Consider the following 21,042-nt stretch of genomic DNA (forward strand, 5'->3'; position numbering starts at 1 on the left):
AGATGTGACAGTAAATAAGCATAAGGTGCTGGCGACCTAGCCAAGATATCACCAAATGCTGTACATGAGTAGGCACCTAAAGTAATTAATACATAGGATTAGTAATAAATAGAATAAGCAACATTATTTCTTTACTAATAACCATTTGTGTGCGTGTGTGTGTGTGTGTGTGTGTGTGTGTGTGTGTGTGTGTGTGTGTTTGTGTGTGTGCGACTGGCGGTCAACGGCTCGAAGAAACCATTCCGAGGTATTCGCTGTCAGTCACATTCGGTGATGGTACTAACAAATCTCTCCTGTATCCTACCATCTTTTTATATTCTTCTTAAAAAACAACAAAATTTTATTTATATTTCAACCTTAAATTACTGTTATTTTGAAAAGTATCATTCTTTGTAAATGTAGATAAAACAAAAGAAAAGAAAACTGTAAAAAGATGAAAAGCGAAAATTGTAAGACGTTCGACTTGTTTTACACATTATTTTATTTATTTATTTATGCATTTATTTTACATGGCAAGATTAGGGCCTTCAGGCCCTCTCTTACACCTAACCAGGCATACTCAGATTGAACGAGTTACAGTTTCTACATATTAGGTAACAGGTCTATAATTTGGCAATAAATAAATAAATAAATAGCAATTTGGCACCAAAAAATTCCTAAGATTTACCTAAAACTTTTTTTTTCATTTGTGTTAGATGGCGCTGCAATCCAAAAAATTCAATTTCTCTGGTTTTTGCAATCAAGGAGGAGGAAGTGACGGAGTTTAACGTACCGTCAACAACGGGGTCATTACAGGCGGAGCACAAGCTTTGATTAAGGAGGGATGAGAAAGGAAATCGGCCGTGCCCTTTCAAAGGGACCATCTCGGCATTTGCCTGAAGCTATTTAGAGAAATCACAAAAACCTAAATGTGGATGGTGGGAATGAAATTATCTGATTCTACATCACGTTTGCGACATAAATGTAAACTTTTATGCAGATATTACTGTTAAAAGTTTGGTTTAGCATTGCATATTTGACTGTATAGTAATATTTTTTTTTAGGTTTAGACATTCAAAAGTCGGGCAGAAACGCTACTTTCACCCTGGCGTAGCTTTCTCTCTCTCTTCGAGACTGATTTCTGTGGTTCTCCATACCACATGGATGCTTGATTTCGAAGTCGCCTCGAATCTAATCATCAGGGTGAATGGTTTAGATATGTTCTTATATCCAATCAGCGTAACACTCGCGCCGATTATAGAGTCATCTACCAGGAGTGGAAAAAACCTTTAGGATAAACTCTATCTTTTGGAGTGGAATGAAATTCTGCAACGAAAAGTGGACCCCTGTATGGGGGGCAAAGTTGGGCAGTTTTAGCACAGACAGATGTCCCCTTCGACTGTATTAGATTTTTATGTGGAATGTTTTTTCGTACGAAGCGAAATTTTCGAAATATTTAGTTGTCCCAGGTTAAAGCAAACACCCTATACATCAAAGAATACCTCTGGTAATATCTTCTGCGTTTTCATGAACACTGTTCTATCTAGTGTTGCGTTACAGTGCTGTCAACATACTGTCAATCTTGTCATCTATCTGCCCATACATTGCACAGTATGCACTACTGGCCATTAAAATTGCTACACCAAGACGAAATGCAGATGATACTCGGGTATTCATGGGACAAATATATTATACTAGAATTGACATGTGATTACATTTTCACGCAATTTGGGAGCATAGATCCTGAGATATCAGTACCCAGAACAACCACACCTGGCCGTAATAACGGCCTTTATACGTCTGGGTATTGAGTCAAACAGAGCTTGGATGGTGTGTACAGGTACAGCTGCCCATGCAGCTTCAACACGATACCACAGTTCATTAAGAGTAGTGACTGGCGTATTGTGACGAGCCAATTGCTCGGCCACCACTGACCAGATGTTTTCAATTGGTGAGAGATCTGGAGAACGTCTGGTCAGGGCAGCAGTCGAACATTTTCTGTATCCAGAAACGCCAGTAGAGGACCTGCAACATGCATTATCCTGCTGATATGTAGGGTTTCGCAGAGATCGAATGAAGAGTAAAGCCACGGGTCATAAAACATCTGAAATGTAACGTCCACTGTTCAAAATGCCGTCAATGCGAACAAGAGGTGACCGAGGCGTGTAACCAATGGCACCCCATACCATCACGCCAGGTGATACGCCAGTATGGCGCTGACGAATATACGCTTCCAATGTGCGTTCACCGCGATGTCGCCAAACACGGGTGCGACCATCATGATGCAATAAACAGAATCTGGATTCATCCGAAAAAATGACGTCAGGCGCTCCTGTCTGTGATGCAGCGTCAAGGGTAACCGCAGCCATGTCTCCGAGCTGATAGTCCATACTGCTGCAAACGTCGTCGAACTGTTGGTGCAGGTGGTTGTTGTCTTGCAAACGTCCTCATCTGTTGACTCAGGGATCGAGACGTCGCTGCACGATCCGTTACAGTCATGTGGGTAAGATGCCTGTCATCTCGACTGCTAGTGATAAGAGGCCGTTGGGATCCAGAACGGCTTTCCGTATTACCCTCCTGAACCCACCGATTCCATATTCTGCTAACAGTCATTGGATCTCGACCAACGCGAGCAGCAATGTCGCGATACGATAAACCACAATCGCGGCAGGCTACAAACCGACCTTTATCAAAGTCGGAAACGAGATGGTACGCTTTTCTTCTCCTTACACGAGGCATCACAACAACGTTTCACCAGGCAACGCCGGTCAACTGCTGTTTGTGTTTGAGAAATCGGTTGAGAACTTTACTCTTGTCAGCACGTTGTAGGTGTCGCCACCGGCACCAACCTTGTGTGAGTGCTCTGAAATGCTAATCATTTACATATCACAGCGTTTCTTCCTGTCGGTTAAATTTCGCGACTGTAGCACATCTTCGTGGTGTAGCAATTGTAATGGCCGGTAGTGTACTTCTGTTAGCAAATTGCTCACAAAATAGAAACCAGAATGATTAACAATGAAAAGTAATATTTTGCAAAATGAGGTATGTAGTTAAGGAAAGTGTTTCTCTACAACTTACAAAATACACTGAAGAGCCATATACACTTGTGCACCTGCCTAATGTGTAGGGCTCCCGTGAGCACGTAGAAGTGCCGCAACACGTCGTGGCATGGACTCGACAAATGTGTGAAGTAATGCTGGAAGTAAATGACACCATGAACCCTGCAGGGCTGTTAATAAATGCGAAACAGTACGAGGAGGTAGAGATATCTTCTGAACAGCACGTCAATAATGTTCATGTCTGTGGAGCTTGGTGACCAACGAAAATGGCTAAATTCAGAAGAGTGTTCCTGGAGCAATTCTGTAGCAGTTATGGACGTGTGGGGTGTTGCATTGTCCTGCTGGAATTACCCAAGTCCTTCGGAATACACAATGGACATGAATGGATGCAGGTGATCAGGCAAGATGCTTAAGTACGTGTCACCTGTCAGAGTCGTATGTAGACATTTCAGAGGTTCCCTATCACTCCAACTACATACGCCCCACACCATTACAGAGCCTCTACCAGCTTGAACAGTCCCGTGCTGACATGCAGGGTCTATGGATTGATGAGGTACACGTCCAACCACTCGATACAATTTCAAACGAGATTCGTCCTACCAGGGAACGTGTTTCCAGCCGTCAAGAGTCCAGTATCGGTGCTGACGGTCCAAGACGAGGCGTTAAGCTTTCTCTCGTGCAGTCATCAAGGGTGCATGAGTGGACGTTCGGCTCCAAAAGCCCATATCGATGACGTTTCGCTGAATGGTTCACACGCTGACACTTGCTGATGGCTCAGCATTGAAATCTGCAGCAATTTGCGGAAGGGTTGCACTTCTGTCACGTTGAGCTATTCTCTTCAGTCGTTGTTGGTCCCGTTTGGCAGGATCTTTTTCCGGCAGCAGCGATGTCGGAGATTTGATGTTTTACCGGATTTCTAGTATTCACGGTGCTCTCCTACCTCGGAGATGCTGTGTCCCATCGCTCGTGCGCCAACTATATCACTACGTTCAGACACACTTCAGTCTTGATAACCTGCCTTTGTAGCAGCAGTAACCGATCTAACAATTCCGCCAGACACTTGTCTTATATAGGCGCTGTCGTCCACAGCGCCGTATTCTGTCTGTTCACATATCACTGTATTTGAATATGCATGGCTATACCAGTTTCTTTGGCGCTTGTACGTAGTAAGTGAAATGCATGTTTACTTACATGGGCAAACGTAAGAAAGGCTATTATTTCTGGCGTGTTGCGAATATGGTTTATTTTTGCAGAGACGCGGCAACGAGTTGTAACTCAGGAGATCGTCAGAACAGATGGTTAATTCTAAATTTCGCAAGGATATGCTTGCACGCGTTATGTGTTGTGTTTCTGAGTAATGCCGTTAGCAAATAGTTACACTTGCACCGCTAGAAATAACAGTCAGCTATATAAACTTTTGTCCATTACTCGAGTTATTTTCGTATCTTAGAATTTATCCATAACATTTTGTATAGTAATTCAACTGGTTGCATTTTCCTCCACCAGTCTCTTCAATATTTAAGATTTTTTATCATACAGCTGATGCATTTAAACCAACTATGTGCATATCACTTTAAATTAAATTTTTACCGATTTTAACAAGGGACGTAGAAACATTGAAAGCTTTATGAGTGGATGAAACACAATATAGCAATTGACAGTGTTCATATGGATGCTCTTGTGGTGGATTGTTCACTCCAGTATGATATTCAAACGAATGTTCATTTTCTTGAATTCACCACACAATATCCTTTCTAAACGACCAGAGGACGAGATGCAGAGTTGTGTCACGTAGCGACAAGCTCCGTCGGTGCACTGTTTGAAGTCGTGTTCGGGTAGAGTGTAGAATCCCGTATTCAAGACAGTTCGGAATGCACAAACAAATAATGTTAGGTGTGCCAAGGGTGTCAGCGTAGAATAAACATTAAATCCACATTCTACAGGTACCCTGGCAGCTTGCAAATACTTAGTGAAGCATGCACCTATAGGAGATCAAAAACTTTCCGTTCGAAAGCCGTACAATCCAGAATCGGTATGCCAAACAGGCAAAATCGCCATGAATGCTGTGGAGCTCATCTTATCTATGCTCCAGATAGTAGATAGTTTGGTAACACACTGTGTCCTGCTGCGTGAAGAAGTCCGTAACTGCTTGCTGCCTATCCACGTCCGACAACAACCGCGGCCGTTAAGGCTTTTTCAAGAGACCGAAAGCTTGATAATCGCACGCGAAGGGATCAGGACTATAGGTCGGATGCTCAACTGTCTCCGACTAGAGTTGGCGTAACTTCTGCCTAACGACATTTGCGGAAAGAGGAGTGCGTTATCATGTAGCAATAGCAACCCGTATCTGAGTTTTCCTGGTCTTCACGCCTTAACTGCATTCCTAATTTCTCCAGCGTTGCGCAGTACTAATCAAAAAACAGGGTGAGCACCGTGACCAGCGCAGAACTTCTCCCATCATTCCACAACGATGGTTTTCGACTGACGTGCTGCTCCACACACATTCTTCATTCTCCGATGGACGTCTATCGATATTTGTCCTTCATCAGCCAAGAAACGTATAGCAGCCTAATGGTCCTGTTTGGGCGCATTTGGTGATAACTTCTCCATAGTTAACGTAGGATTCGTTATGAATAGGAAGGTAGGGCAGAGGGTGTGTTACTGTGAACAGTTCAGTGACCGGGTTGTTCTAATCAGAATCGACAGCAGACCAACACCGACATCGATAGTTCAGGTATACATGCCGATGTCGCAAGCTGAAGATGAACAGATAGAGAAAGTGTATGAGGATATTGAAAGGGTAATGCAGTGTGTAAAGGGGGACGAAAATCATGGGCGACTGGAATGCAGTTGTAGGGGAAGGAGTAGAAGAAAAGGTTACAGGAGAATGTGGGCTTGGGACAAGGAATGAAACAGGAGAAAGACTAATTGAGTTCTGTAACAAGTTTCAGCTAGTAATAGCGAATACCCTGTTCAAGAATCACAAGAGGAGGAGGTATACTTGGAAACGGCCGGGAGATACGGGAAGATTTCAATTAGATTACATCATGGTCAGACAGAGATTCCGAAATCAGATACTGGATTGTAAGAAGTACCCAGGAGCAGATATAGACTCAGATCACAATATAGTAGTGGTGAAGAGTAGGCTGAAGTTCAAGACATTAGTCAGGAAGAATCAATACACTAAGAAGTGGGATAAGGAAGTTCTAAGGAATGACGAGATATGTTTGAAGTTCTCTAACGTTATAGATACAGCAATAAGGAATAGCGCAGTAGGCAGCACAGTTGAAGAGGAATGGACGTCTCTAAAATGAGCCATCACAGAAGTTGGGAAGGAAAACATTGGTACAAAGAAGGTAGCTTCGAAGAAACCATGGGTAACCGAAGAAATACTTAAGTTGATTGATGAAAGGAGGAAGTACAAACATGTTCCGGGAAAATCAGGATACAGAAATACAAGTCGCTGAGGAATGAAATAAATAGGAAGTGCAGGGAAGCTAAGACGAAATGGCTGCAGGATAAATGTGAAGACATCGAAAAAGATATGATTGTCGGAAGGACAGACTCAGCATACAGGAAAGTCAAAACAACCTTTGGTGACATTAAAAGCAACGGTGGTAACATTAAGAGTGCAACGGGAATTCCACTGTTAAATGCAGAGGAGAGAGCAGATAGGTGGAAAGAATACATTGAAAGCCTCTATGAGGGTGAAGATTTGTCTGATGTGATAGAAGAAGAAACAGGAGTCGAATTAGAAGAGATAGGGGATCCAGTATTAGAATCTGAATTTAAAAGAGCTTTGGAGAACTTACGGGCAAATAAGGCAGAAGGGATAGATAACCTTCCATCAGAATTTCTAGAATCATTAGGGGAAGTGGCAACAAAACGACTATTCACGTTGGTGTGCAGAATATATGAGTCTGGCGACATACCATCTGACTTTCGGAGTCTTCCACACAATTCCGAAGACGGCAAGAGCTGACAAGTGCGAGAATTATCGCACAATTAGCTTAACAGCTCATGCATCGAAGCTGCTTACAAGAATAATATACAGAAGAATGGAAAAGAAAATTGAGAATGCCCTAGGTGACGATCAGTTGGGCTTTCGGAAAAGTAAAGGCACGAGAGAGGCAATTCTGACGCTACGGCTAATAATGGAAGCAAGGCTAAAGAAAAATCAAGACACGTTCATAGGATTTGTCGACCTGGAAAAAGCGTTCGACAATATAAAATGGTGCAAGCTGTTCAAGATTCTGAAAAAAGTAGGGGTAAGCTATAGGGAGAGACGGGTCATATACAATATGTACAACAACCAAGAGGGAATAATAAGAGTGGACGATCAAGAACGAAGTGCACGTATTGAGAAGGGAGTAAGACAAGGCTGTAGCCTTTCGCCCCTAATCTTCAATCTGTCCATCGAGGAAGCAATGATGGAAATAAAAGAAAGGTTCAGGAGTGGAAATAAAATACAAGGTGAAAGGATATCAATGATACGATTCGCTGATGACATTGCTATCCTGAGTGAAAGTGAAGAAGAATTAAATGATCTGCTGAACGGAATGAACAGTCTAATGAGTACACAGTATGGTTTGAGAGTAAATCGGAGAAAGACGAAGGTAATGAGAAGTAGTAAAAATGAGAACAGCGAGAAAGTTAACATCAGGATTGATGGTCACAAAGTCAATGAAGGTAAGGAATTCTGCTACCTAGGCACTAAAATAACCAATGACGGACGGAGCAAGGAGGACATCAAAAGCAGACTTGCTATGGCAAAAAAGGCATTTCTGGCCTAGAGAAGTCTACTAATATCAAATACGGGCCTTAATTTGAGGAAGAAATTTCTGAGAGTGTACGTCTGGAGTACAGTATTGTATGGTAGTGAAACATGGACTGCGGGAATACCGGAACAGAAGAGAATCGAAGCATTTGAGATGTGGTGCTATAGGCGAAATCATAGAGGAAAGGAATATGTGGAAAACACTGATAAGGAGAAGGGACAGGATGATAGGACATCTGCTAAGACATGAGGGAATGACTTCCATGGTACTAGAGGGAGCTGTAGAGGGCAAAAACTGTAGAGGAAGACAGAGAATGGAATACGTCAAGCAAATAATTGAGGACGCAGGTTGCAAGTGGTACTCTGAGATGAAGAGGTTAGCACAGGAAAGGAATTCGTGGCGTGCAGTCAGTAGACTGATGACAAAAAAAATTAACGTTTCCGTATTTACCGCAAGAGCGTTGGAAAGACACGAATGTCACACTAATGCCTTGTTTATATGTCGGTTCTTATATACCCGTACAGGTTACATGCATATAAGCTGCAGAAACGTCCACAAACGAAATTTTTTTTTCGCCCTTTACAGATGTAGACAGCGCATTAAGCCAAAGAAAACCGTAGCATGTGTCAACAATGTTTATAAAAAATTCTGTTTTTAAATTAGCGAATACTTCTCTTAAAAACTGAAATTCTATATGTACAGTGTTATTTAACGGAAGAGAAATTTAAGAAAAGCCCACCGATGATGCTGAAACTGTAGCATATAATGATATCATGTAGAACAAAGTGGGAATTAATATGAAAATATTTGAAGTAGTCATAGTCGAGATACAGTATCACATTATAAATAATGTGGTAAAGCGCTTAAAAATGTTATTAGGGCAGCAAAGAGTATGTGGTATGCAAATAGAACAGCCATCTCACAAGATAAAATTAAAACCATTTGGCCAGTCGTGAAGGAAGTGTCTGGTCAGCAGCACAGAGTGGAGGATATGAAATCAGTACGTGTTAAAAGTGTTTCTTTTACTGATGAATCAGATATATGCACAGTGTTTAATAATTACTTTCTGAACATAACCGGAAAATTAAATGAAAACTTAGTTTCTACAGGGAATCATGTAACTCTCTTGGAAAATGTTTTTTTCCGATATTGATATCTGAAATACTCCTCCGTGATACTGACAAGAGTATCTATGTCATATGGCATTCTGTAGGTCATACCTTTGCTCTTACGAGCTATCCTATTGTTTATATAATTCGTGTTTATGTGGTTCTGCGCTCATATGTAATTTAAACCTGTTGTTTTTTTTTTTTTTGGAATTGGTTGTGCCAGACAGTGTTGTAGACCCCGAGGCTTATGATCATTTCTTGATGTTTCATTCTCAAACTTATGCTTGGTTATTTTTACTGTCATAATAACACGGTCTTTGACAGGTTATTAGATTTTGTTTCCCCGCTCGTCTCGTGTTTGGGAACATAATTTCGATAATTATTTGTTTAATGTTTGTGTTTCAAATAGATCTGTTCATTTAGAATTTCTTGAGGGTAGTTTTTGTGTGTGTGTGTGTGTGTGTGTGTGTGTGTGTGTGTGTGTGTGTGTGTGTGAATATATTTCCATCTCTTGAAGAATGTTCATTAGTGGTCCTTTTTGTGCAGTATGTAAAACCTCGACAGCCTGTTCTGTATTGTGCGCTGTGTGACGTTCTGTATTCAAGTGGTGGAAAAAGCTGATGGGTTACTGTCGGTCCCTCTAACGTATTCTCGGTATTGAAATTCCGTCCCGTTTGACCTATATAGAATTATCACGTACTTTACAATGAATTTTATATATGCCTGCATTCGAATACATGGTTGGTTTTGTTTTTCCGGAGTGTGGCAGTGTTCGAAGACTGTGTCGTGTCTGGATGCAACTTTTATATTACTTTAGTAATGCGTTAAATCTATGATATATAGTTCCTAGATATGAAGCGGGTATGGATATAAATTTTTGTTTTATTGGTAATTCTCTTGTAAGCGTTATTCCCTACATATGATGGATTTTACAGGCATCATGCGTTTATCGTAGAGGTACCTGAAATTTATGCTGGTTTATCAGCAATGTAGTAAATTATGTTCCATTATGGCAATTGTTTCGTCAATTGGAATGTTTTTACAGAGCTTTCTGATATCAAATGAGACACAGTTGCCAATTTTTGGGATTTAGGTGTCTTATTTTTTTGTGCTAGTAACTTAGAATTTTTCGTTGTGTATCGTTTATTAAGAGTGTTTAGTTTCGTTAGAATGTTATGCAGTCTTTGCTAATCAAGTGTGTGGGACTATTTATACTATCAATAAATGGATGAATAGGGACTGATATTTTATGAATTTTGGGAAGTCCACGTAATTTTGTTGTCCTAGGAGTCAATAACCAACGTACTCTTTTTTCATAGTCACATATATTAGTATTACACTAATTGAAGATAATTATTATTACTTTTCTGTTGTAATTTTATGTAGTGATACGTTCTATGACCGTGGAGATTTCCCGTCAGTTTGGTTGTACGCAACTAGACGTGTAAAATATAAATGAAATAAATATGTATATTATTCAGCCACCGATATTCATCCCCGATCACAGGTCTCTTCCAAAAATTGCCATATCGATATATGCTGGGCGGTCTGAATGCATAGTATGAAGGCTTTCACGACCGGATGACATATCTTCTGGTAAACCTTCCGGGATGTAAGGTCGTGGTCCATGAAACTCTTCAGCTCCTAACGGTTCTTCCAGAGCTGCGCTGGACATCTTCAGAGTGGTGTTTCTCCTCCGCCGGCAAGACTCACCGGAGGAGAAGCAACCCTCTGAAGATGTCCAGCGCAGCTCTGGACGAAACGTTCACCGGAGGAGAAACAACCCTCTGAAGATGTCCAGCGCAGCTCTGGACGAAACGTTACGAGCTGAAGAGTTTCATGGACCACGACCTTACATCCCGGAATGGTTACCAGAAGGTCTGGATGCAGTTTTTGCCCGCATGTCGTTGGATATCGTCTCTTCATCTCGTCAGACGTCGCCCAATACTTCTCTATGACTCTCTCGAACGCCACTGCATTTGCATTGTGCTCCATTTCAGTCTTGCTTCCACTCGACAGCGTTCTTCTCCTTATCTCTTCCTTCCTGATCCTGTCTCTGACTCCACGCTATACCTATTGCCCTTTGACAGACCCGGAGCCGATTTGCACTGCGTTTTCGAGCAGCTGTTTCGGTAGCTGTTGCTACTGGCATCCTTTTTAAATTTATAGGCATTTCCGATTTACAGAGAACGTAACCAGGTTTCCCGAATGTCAGTCAGGTGAGCCCAATTCGCTGGCTGATCTCTGGTGTCTGGTTATCTTTCCTATGTTGGATTTCACGCTCCCTATAATCGTATTAATTTAATACACACAGAGCATGGTTTCCGATGATGACCGTAATATAGACAGGGCTCACGATTTTGATCTTCTGAAGGTTAATTTTGAGGCCTACTGCTTGGGAAGCATCTTTGCTTTCTCGGATCATTGTTGACAGTTCGTTCGTGCCGCTGCTGAAGAGGATGAAATCTGCAAAGCGAGGTTGGTTGAGACGTGTTCCATGTATGATGATACTTTCTGTCTCCGAGGCAGACACTTGAACACATCGTCCAGAACCAAGGAGAATAATTTAGGTGAGACTATGTTTCCCAGTCTCTGACGTCCCGTCTCACGGGAATTCTCTATGTATATATAAATTGATGTCACATTCAGGCTGCGTTTCCCTTCTGGATTTGAATTTAATCCTTCTGGGAAATAAGCTCCTGCCGCCGCTACCGCAAAAAAATGCAGCTTGTGCCGGGAGAAGTCTTTATTCTACATGCACGTCTGAATGCCGGAGCTGACGTCTTATTCGAGTAATATTCTCCTGTTTAAGCTCGTCATATATCGAAGCTGACAAGCTGACACTCCTATAAGGCCGTGACGTGTAGCTCCGCATTTTCCGCTCGCACGTCCCTCCTTTCCCGAGCGCCTATCCCTTTTCCTCTCCTTCGGGCAATACGGGACTGATGGGAGAGTCTCTAGATAGGATGAAGAATAATGCATTTCACAGCAACGCGCCGCCGGCTGCAGATATTTTATTTAGGAACCATGTTTTCTTTATAACGTCATTCAGGCGAGAGGATCCATCGAGAATATTTCTGGACTGCAGAAAACGCCACGAGTGTCAACGCGAAATGGAAACAGAAATATACCATTCGATTTACTCGTCAACGCAAGGAATTTTAAAAAGGGCACAGGGGGAGGAGAGACGGTGTTCCCCAGTTACAGAGTGGATTCATTCATTTTTAGTGCTACTTTCTGCAGCAGCCGACAGTTTTTGCATTTTATTCTTGAAGTCTTGGTTTCATGCTATATAGCTCATTCATAAATACATTTATAAGAAATATACAGTATATAAAAAGGTCTTCAAGGCCATAATTTTAAGACGACAACTCTACTAGCGTTTATCCTGCCCAGTCTATTCATCTCTACATAACTAATGCAACTTTGTGTATGTTTGTTTGTTTGTGTGTTTGTGTGTGTGTGTGTGTGTGTGTGTGTGTGTGTGTGTGTGTGTGTGTGTGTGAGAGTCATCAGTCTTCTGACTAGTTCGACACGGCCCGACACGAAATCATCTGCTGTGTCAACCTCTTCACTTCACAGTAGCACTTGCAACCTACGTCCTCAGTTACTTGCTGAATTTATTCAAATCTCTGTCTTTCCCTACATCTTTTATGTTCTATAGCACCTTGTAGCAACATGGAATTATTCTGTGATGTCCTAAGAGATGATGTCCTTCAATCCTGCCTCTTCTTCTTCTCAGCGTTTACCATATATTCCTTTCCTCCCTTTTCTCCGTAGTAGCTCCTATTTCCTTACCTTATTAGTCGACCAGATTTTCAACATTCTGCGGAGGCGAAACAAACGGTACATCATAATTGTAAGAGGTACAGAGGTGAGAGAGTGTGCCGGGGATTACCTCAGTTCACAACAACTAGCACCGTACAAAGGACTACAACATAATATCAGAGTGAAATTAAAAATTAAAATAAATCTCCCAATCTTTATTAGTGTATGCTTCAGTACATTAATGTTAACATTGTAAGGTCTCAGAATTATCAAATGAACATGTTGCACAAAATATATGAACATAAGAAAAAATAACTGGCGCTAAATAAAGAGACAATGAAGCTAAAAATTGGTCAGAATATGCAAAAGAATGTCACAGTCGTAAGTTACAAGTCTCAACTTAATCGAAGAAATATTTTGGTCAAAATCGGTGTTTTTACGAAATACTGAAGGCACTAAAGATTGGACTGAGAAAGATGAAAATTCGTATGTCGCCTCAGTTTGATCTAAAAGCCTTACATCTGTGATACCAATGAAATACCTCTATTAGTTTTCCTATTATTAACTAAAAACCAAATTTGGAACAATAACATCCTTATTCATGGTAGATTAACTGTCATTTGTATTTCTTACAGAAAGCTCTAATTACAGCACTCGATTACATTCATTAAATAATATAGCCGTACCAAGTTTTAACACTTAATTGTAAATAAAAATCATTACAAGGAATCTTAAAGAGGCAATTCAGAGGTCACATTCTACTGTCGGTTCCATTCTAAAAATTCTTTCCGGCATAGTTTAAATTCAGTCGAGCTAAAACCTTTTCAGTAACTAAAACGAACTTAATTCTGTTTGTATAAAAATTAAGAAGATTGTGAATCGTTAACGACAGAGACGTTCATTAATACGTATCCGAGAAAGGGTCCATTTAGATACTGCTACCTGTTCCTAAGACGGTTGACAGCTGATGTTCCGTTTGGCGGTGCGCTGCATCCATGTATAAATACGACCAGGGAGGCAGTGGGAGAGACACTCCGTACCGAGATATCAATTAGTCTGTCCCTGTCAGTCAAACGTCTGCTCAAGCTGTGGCTCGGATGACGTCACAGCTGGGCAGCTACCTAAAGCGTTTACGGTAAAAGTAGGAAGTGAGCTCGCGAGGACTATACACCTTCCTGGATGGCTTAGTTTTTACGTAAATAACTCTTTGTGTGCCGTCCGTAGTGTTAACAAAACCACGTGGCAAGTGGAGACATTTTTTTCCACTTTTAAGTTTGGTGATTAGAAATCAAGGCGATAGAAAATTTTGCTTGGAACTTCCCATAGCGGTCACCTCCAAACTGTTAATAGTGCTGTTTCCGATAGGAACATTATTATTATTGTTGTTAGTAGTAGTAGTAGCAGTAGGAATACTCTTATGTTTTGATGTTATTTTATTCATGTTGGACCTTGTGAACTCCACTGCTGTTAATGATAGCCAGATGATGATGATGATGATGATGATGATGCAGCCACGCACAAATGCTTCTTTGAATGTTTTATTTTGTGGCCATAATCGGTTTAGGGCTACCATACCCATCTTCAGATGCCCGAATCTAGTTATGGCAATAAAACAAAAGATTTAAAAAGTATTTGTGGCTGGCTGCGTCATTCACTGACTATTATATTTTGTGTGTGTGCGAACTTTTACTGAATATATCAATCACTTAAGACTTTTGATTATAGTTATTTTTCCTGATCCCGCTAAATAAATAGCATGTAAGAAAATTTTATTTCAGTGAACGCGATGAGTAATGTGGACTTGGAGACTGGAAATTATGGTTGGTATGTCTTGCATTGCATTCCGGCCGACTGCAAAAATAGTTTTGAGGCTCTTGTAAACGGCGAAGTTAGGCGTAAAGGACGCACAGACGATTTAAGTAACTTTCGTTAACAACATAACGCAAGTAGTGACCGTAAGGATATTTACCAGCCGCCCCAAGTTTTTACTGTAGCACCACATCTCCGATGCTGCATTCTCTTCTGTTCCCACAGTCCGTGTTTCAGCACCATTCAGTAATGTGCTCCAGACGCACATTCTCAGAACACTCTGCCTCAAATGAAGGCCTGTGTTTGATACAAGTAGATTTGTCTTGGCCCAGAATGCCCTTCTTGGCAGTGCTGGTCTGCAAGCTAAGTCAATTAATATTAACATCTTCATTGTAATCAAGACTTTGTCATCAGCCACAATATTTATATCTGCGACCACGTCTCAAAATTCCATCCAGAACCAAATTAACTATACTTTGATACCTCAGGTTTTTTCCTATCTGCCTATCCTTCCCTTTAGTCTAATTGTGCCGTAAAATTTCTTTCTCCCTGGCTCGATTTTGCTCCTCCTCATTATTTACTCGATCTAATTATCTGCTTTCTTCTTGAATTCCACATTTCAGGAGTTTTTTTTTCTCGCTTGTTGTCTGTACTTTTTATCGTTCAGGTTCCAGCTAAATACAACGCTACACACCAGATAAATGCTATCAGAATGTATTATCTAATGAAATTACAGTGAACTCCCGACCTTCAGCTACTGACAGGCGTTGATAAATATCAACAGGGACAGTTGAAAATGTGTGCCCCGATCGAGACTCGAACCCGGGATCTACTGCTTACATGGCCGACGCTCTATTCGTCTTTTCCTATCTTCCTTTTTTTTTTTTTTTTTACAAATCATCTGTTTCATTATTAATCTGTATCTCTACTCCTTCTTTGAATTTTTTCGTTATATTTGGTCGTAGTGGACATCACATGACGTCCGTTGAAGTTCGTTGTTGAACCCTTCACTCAGTTTTTTTTATTACAGAGACCCGACAGCTCTCTGAGCGAACACGCTGAGCTACCGTGCCGGCCATGGGCTCCCAAAGACACAAGGGATAGTGCGGCTACAGGCACTTATCTCTGGCACGCTGCCTGTGAGACCCACATTTCCAACTTACTGTCCACACAACACATAACACATTTGTAGTGTCCCTGCCCACTACACTCATTAGTCTCAGCAGTCAATCTACCGATTCCCGTAAGAGTTCGAGCAATGTGAGTGCATCCGCACTGAAGATCATTGGCTGCTAAGCCTTATCTATATGAAGATGGTATCTCTTCTTTCGGACATGTCCTCCTTCAAGCACAAATGTAAAACCGTCCAGAAACTCTCCCTTAAGCTCGTGACTCGAAAGGTCCCGTCTCCACTTAACTCCAGCAGTGTTCCGCCACATTCCAACGCTCATTGGAGGCCATCCCCACCAAAAATGCATCGTTATCAAGCTCTAAACACAGGATTTGACTAACCTGACCACTTTCCTGAACCCGACGAATACATTATTGAAATATTTAAATAAAAGAAATGTCATAAACACTCGGTTACATTCAGACGATTTACAATAAATATAAGTAACCGGTGGTTCATAAATAAATATGCTAGCATTGTTGCGAAAGTGTACTCACGTTAAATGACATCTAACCGTCGTTAAATATAGATTAAGCAATTACTTAGGCCTGCTTCTCAGAAGTGTCTTTTGGCATTCTTTTACAAAGGTGGTGTCTGCTAACACATGGAACTGACCACGTTTAAATTAGCACAGTTTTGTAACAGCACTTGCAATCAATATTTAAATAAAGTTACTGGCAGAATAGGAAGCTATTAAATAAAAACACAAATATGACAGAATTTGAGGTATTCATGCTGCATTCATTTCCTGTGTAAATGTGGAGAATACGATGTTCTGACAAACATTTCCATACTAAAAAAAGATGTATAAGACGTCGTAAATCAATGAATAGAATAGATACAGACTCGTAGATTTCAGGGATGACAGCTATAGCGCAATGCCATCATCTGAGATACAGTTTGTTGCAATCGCATGAAGCGATTAATTGTTGTTAATCCAGAGGGTCATTTTGAAAATGTTTGTTCACTGTAAGCTATTAACTTCTGTAGTTTTAAAGATATTGAAATACTGTTGTGTCATCGGATGCGCCTCGTATTTCTGGGATCGCCTATGTCTTCTGATATGCTTTAATACTAAGTTATTGCCGAACCTCAAAGAGCTGCAGTTTAGCCATCTTTAAGGGTGTCTGACACTCCGCTATTTCCAGTAACATATTCTGCACAAAGGCAATGCGAGCATCAGCTCTGTGATTTACCCTTTGCCGGCGACGCACTCATTGTCTCTGTACCCGAGCTTTCCTGGGGTGGAGACCGTCAACTAGCCGGGATGGCTGCGGCGAGCACTTTGCCCTGGGCCCGCTTGTGTTCAGCCGCGCAAAAAATGCATCTCTCCTCAGCACGAGGCCCTGCTGCACGAATAACTCTCCCACATACTCGTAATGTTACACGGCGTTCTAATTTCATCTACAGACAGCCCATCCATTAAGAAGAGATCGTTTTATCCACTCCACGAGTCAGCAAAGTACAGAAGCGTCTCCATTTTCACGTAATCCCGTGAAACATCCAGAAACTGATCATAGGTTTCTTTTGTGGCTTTCCAAATTATGTGACTGTAGAGTACACTTTCTACTATCGTTCCTTTAAATGGCTTACCTCTTCTTGGACTCGAGGACAAAAATTTGTCACTGTCTTCTTAGAGAAAACGAAAGTTGAGGTACCAGTTTTCTGGAAATTATCAACCGGATCAGTTGTGATGACGGTATTTAGATTTAATAACATTTGAATTCGTTATCTCTTTTACCATTCATCCATTGTATTTTACGATGTTATAAAAAATATTGATGTAACGTATTTCTGCGACAACGAAAAAAGTCTGTAATTGGACATGAACATGGGGCGCAAAATATCGAAACGGTGCTCTTAGTCACTGCGCTACCGACGCACTTGGTTTTACGCGCTCGAGCAGCCTGCTGAAGTTGCGTCGAAACTTTGACATGATTTTCTCGTAAGCAATCGAATGCTGCAATTAACCCAAAATAGGTGCCCTTTTATTTACATCTTTCTATCAACCTGCCAAGTTTCGGCTGTATGGAAGAGCGACCGCTGGCAGGTTTCCCATGTAAGTCAAGAAACGTACTTTAGACGCGAATTACTGGGCCTACCCCCCTTTCACGCAGAGCAGATGACTGGATCGTAGACGCTCGCATCTCGTGGTCGTGCGGTAGCGTTCTCGCTTCCCACACCTCGGTTCCCGGGTTCGATTCCCGGCGGGGTCAGGGATTTTCTCCGCCTCGTGATGGCTGGGTGTTGTGTGATGTCCTTAGGTTACTTACTTTTAAGTAGTTCTAAGTTATAGGGGACTGATGACCATAGATGTTAAGTCCCATAGTGCTCAGAGCCATTTGAACCATTTTTTGGGGTCGTAGGCAACATGTAAAGCACATGCACTCCGCTGCGGGACTATGCTCTGCCACTTCTCAGCGTCATAACTAATACAAAATGACGTCTAAAGGGAACGTGCATTAATTACATGAATTGGAAATAGGGGGGAAACGGTCTGGCTGAATGTCACCAAATCTCATTTTTTTTTATGAAGAAGAGGGGGGAAGGGGAGGGGGAAGATGAAATTCTCACGTCAACCTTTCACTTCACAGAATATACTTAATTATAACAATTAAGATTTTGTTTTGTATAATTAATCCCTAGCGTTTACAGTGTTAAAGTACTCATCCTTATGTACGGCCTCTCAGAACTGAACAGACTGCTTTAAACCTGTGCATGTCCAGTAATCCTCAATTTCAAATAAGTACAGCACAAGTGTTAGATTTCATTCAGGGAGTTCTCTGCCGCGCTTGCGTGTCTGTGAGTCAGTCTTTGTATTTTCCAACGTTTATAAAGCTAATGTTATCAAGTTCAACATGAAAAAATGGTTCAAATGGCTCTGAGCATTGTGGGACTCAACTGCTGTGGTCATCAGTCCCCTAGAACTTAGAACTACTTAAACCTAACTAACCTAAGGACATCACACACATCCATGCCCGAGGCAGGATTCGAACCTGCGACCGTAGCAGTCGCACGGTTCCGGACTGCGCGCCTAGAACCGCGAGACCACCGCGGCCGGCTTCAACATTAATTTGTCTCAAAACTTATACAGGCCAACAATTCGAAACACACATGCAAACAAGAAGTTAACGTATATGGAAGGTAGCTAGGCTGAGTTCACCTCAAGAATTGTCTTTGTGATCATGTTAATCAAGAGATTGAAAAGCTATGTTCAGGCCGATCATTGTGGCCGAGCGGTTCTAGTTGCTTCAGTTCGGAACCGCGCTACTGCTACTGTTGCAGGTTCGAATCCTGCCTCGGGCATGGATGTGTGTGTGATGTCCTTAGGTTAGTTTGGCTTAAGTCGATCTAAGTTACAGTGGACTGATGACCTCAGATGTTAAGTCCCATAGTACTCAGAGCTATTTGAACCATTTCCGCTATGTTCAAAAGAATGTACAAATATTGTTATCTTTCATCTGCAAAGTAACTGAAGGTTCAGTGATATTTAATGTATATATTCGTAATATACCAAGAAGGGATCGGTTCTTAGGGATCCGCCAAAACAGTTGATATTATTACTATGGCTTCTTTTTGTCCATCGGCCTCCATTCGGTCCATCCAAATACTACTCACAGTTGGTGAGTTTAAAAGTAAGTATTTTTAATCATGTGTTAAAACACTGTTTAATACACTCTATAAATAAAAAATGGATTTCTTTAAGTGCTTTAATCAGTGTTTAAAACGAAGTTAAGAAATTGCATCTCTACGTATTTTTATCCTACTACGAGGTCTACCTCACGTGTGTGCTTGTGCGGATGTGTGTGTGTGTGTGTGTGTGTGTGTGTGTGTGTCTGGGGGTAGGTGCGTATGTATGTATTAAACTGGGGACCTATAAACGGCGCAGAGGCTTCGTCCTCCCGCAGCCCTCAGTGCTTCACACCCCCAAAACAGGCCACAGCAGTCCACCCACCCCACCGCTGCCCCACACCGAATCCCAAGGTTATCGTGCGTTTAGGCCCCCAGTGGAGGGTACTGCTAGCACAATAGAAAACAGTAATATCATTTCATAAACTCGCTATCTAGGCAAATAAAAGTTGTATTACAAAGCAAGAAATTGTGTTGAATATTTCAATGTTGAAACGACAGAAAATTGTAGAGGCTGGGAGGAAATAATTAACATTCCTCAAGCGAAAGTGGCATTTTCTGCAGATGGCGCCAGTGTTGTAATAAATCCTTTTACATTCAGCGCAATGAAGGAAATTGTAAATGATGTACTCGAAACAATAGTAAGCTGATTCTATGAAAATTTTTCTTTAGAAAACACATTACACACAGTTCTGTACTGAAAACTGATGTAGCACATCAACAGGAGCCGGTAATGGTGATAAAATATTTTAGATTGTTAACTGTAAATGTCGGTGAAAATTTTGACTTGAAGAAACATGTTACTGAGCTGCTCAGACAATTTTCAGCTACTTTTGGACTTCGTATATTTGCTACTCTGGGGGAACAATTGAATAAACCTACGGCCGGGTGATACGGAAAGATTTCAGTTAGATTGCATCATGGTCAGACAGAGATTCCGAAATGAGATACTGAATTGTAAGGCGTACCCAGGAGCAGATGTAGACTCAGATCACAATATATTATTCATGAAGATTAGGCTGAAGTTTAAGAGATTAGTCAGGAAGAATCAACACGCAAAGAAGTGGGATACGGAACTACTACGGAATGACGAGATACGCTTTAAGTTCTCTAAGGCTATGGTTACAGCAATAAGTAATAGCTCAGTAGGCATTACAGTTGTAGAGGAATGGACATCTCTAAAAAGGACCATCACAGAAGCTGGGAAGCAAAACATGGGTACAAAGAAGCTAACTGCGAAGAAACCATGGGTAACAGAAGACATACTCAAGTTGATTGATGAAAGGAGGAAGTACAAAAATGTTCCTGGCAACTCAGAAATACAAGTCACTGAGGAGTGAAATAAATAGGAAGTGGAGGGAAGCTAAGACGAAATGGATGCAGGAAAAATGTGAAGACATCGGAAAAGAAATGGTTGTCGGAAGGACAGACACGGCATACAGGAAAGTCAAAACAACCATCGGTGACGTTAAAAGCAAGAGTGATAACATTAAGAGAGCAACGGGAATTCCATTGTTAAATGCAGAGGAGAGAGCGGGTAGGTGGAAAGAATACATTGAAAGCCTCTATGAGGGGGAAGATTTGTCTGACGTGATAGAAGAAGGAACAGGAGTCGATTTAGAGGAGATAGGGGACCTATTACTAGAATCAGAGTTTAAAAGAGCTTTGGAGAACTTAAGATCAAATAAGGCAGAAGGGATAGACAAAATTCCATCAGAATTTCAAAAATCATTAGACGA

At 41.3% G+C, this 21,042-nt stretch overlaps 1 protein-coding gene across 5 annotated transcripts in view; it reads left to right on the forward strand.

Annotated features, from left to right (window-relative positions):
* The window catches only part of LOC126335195 (extracellular serine/threonine protein CG31145), a 1,599,051-nt gene that overhangs the window by 487,074 nt on the left and 1,090,935 nt on the right, over positions 1-21,042 (forward strand). The window lies entirely within an intron of this gene.

Source organism: Schistocerca gregaria, chromosome 2, assembly GCF_023897955.1.
Source record: "Schistocerca gregaria isolate iqSchGreg1 chromosome 2, iqSchGreg1.2, whole genome shotgun sequence".
NCBI classification, from domain to species: domain Eukaryota; kingdom Metazoa; phylum Arthropoda; class Insecta; order Orthoptera; family Acrididae; genus Schistocerca; species Schistocerca gregaria.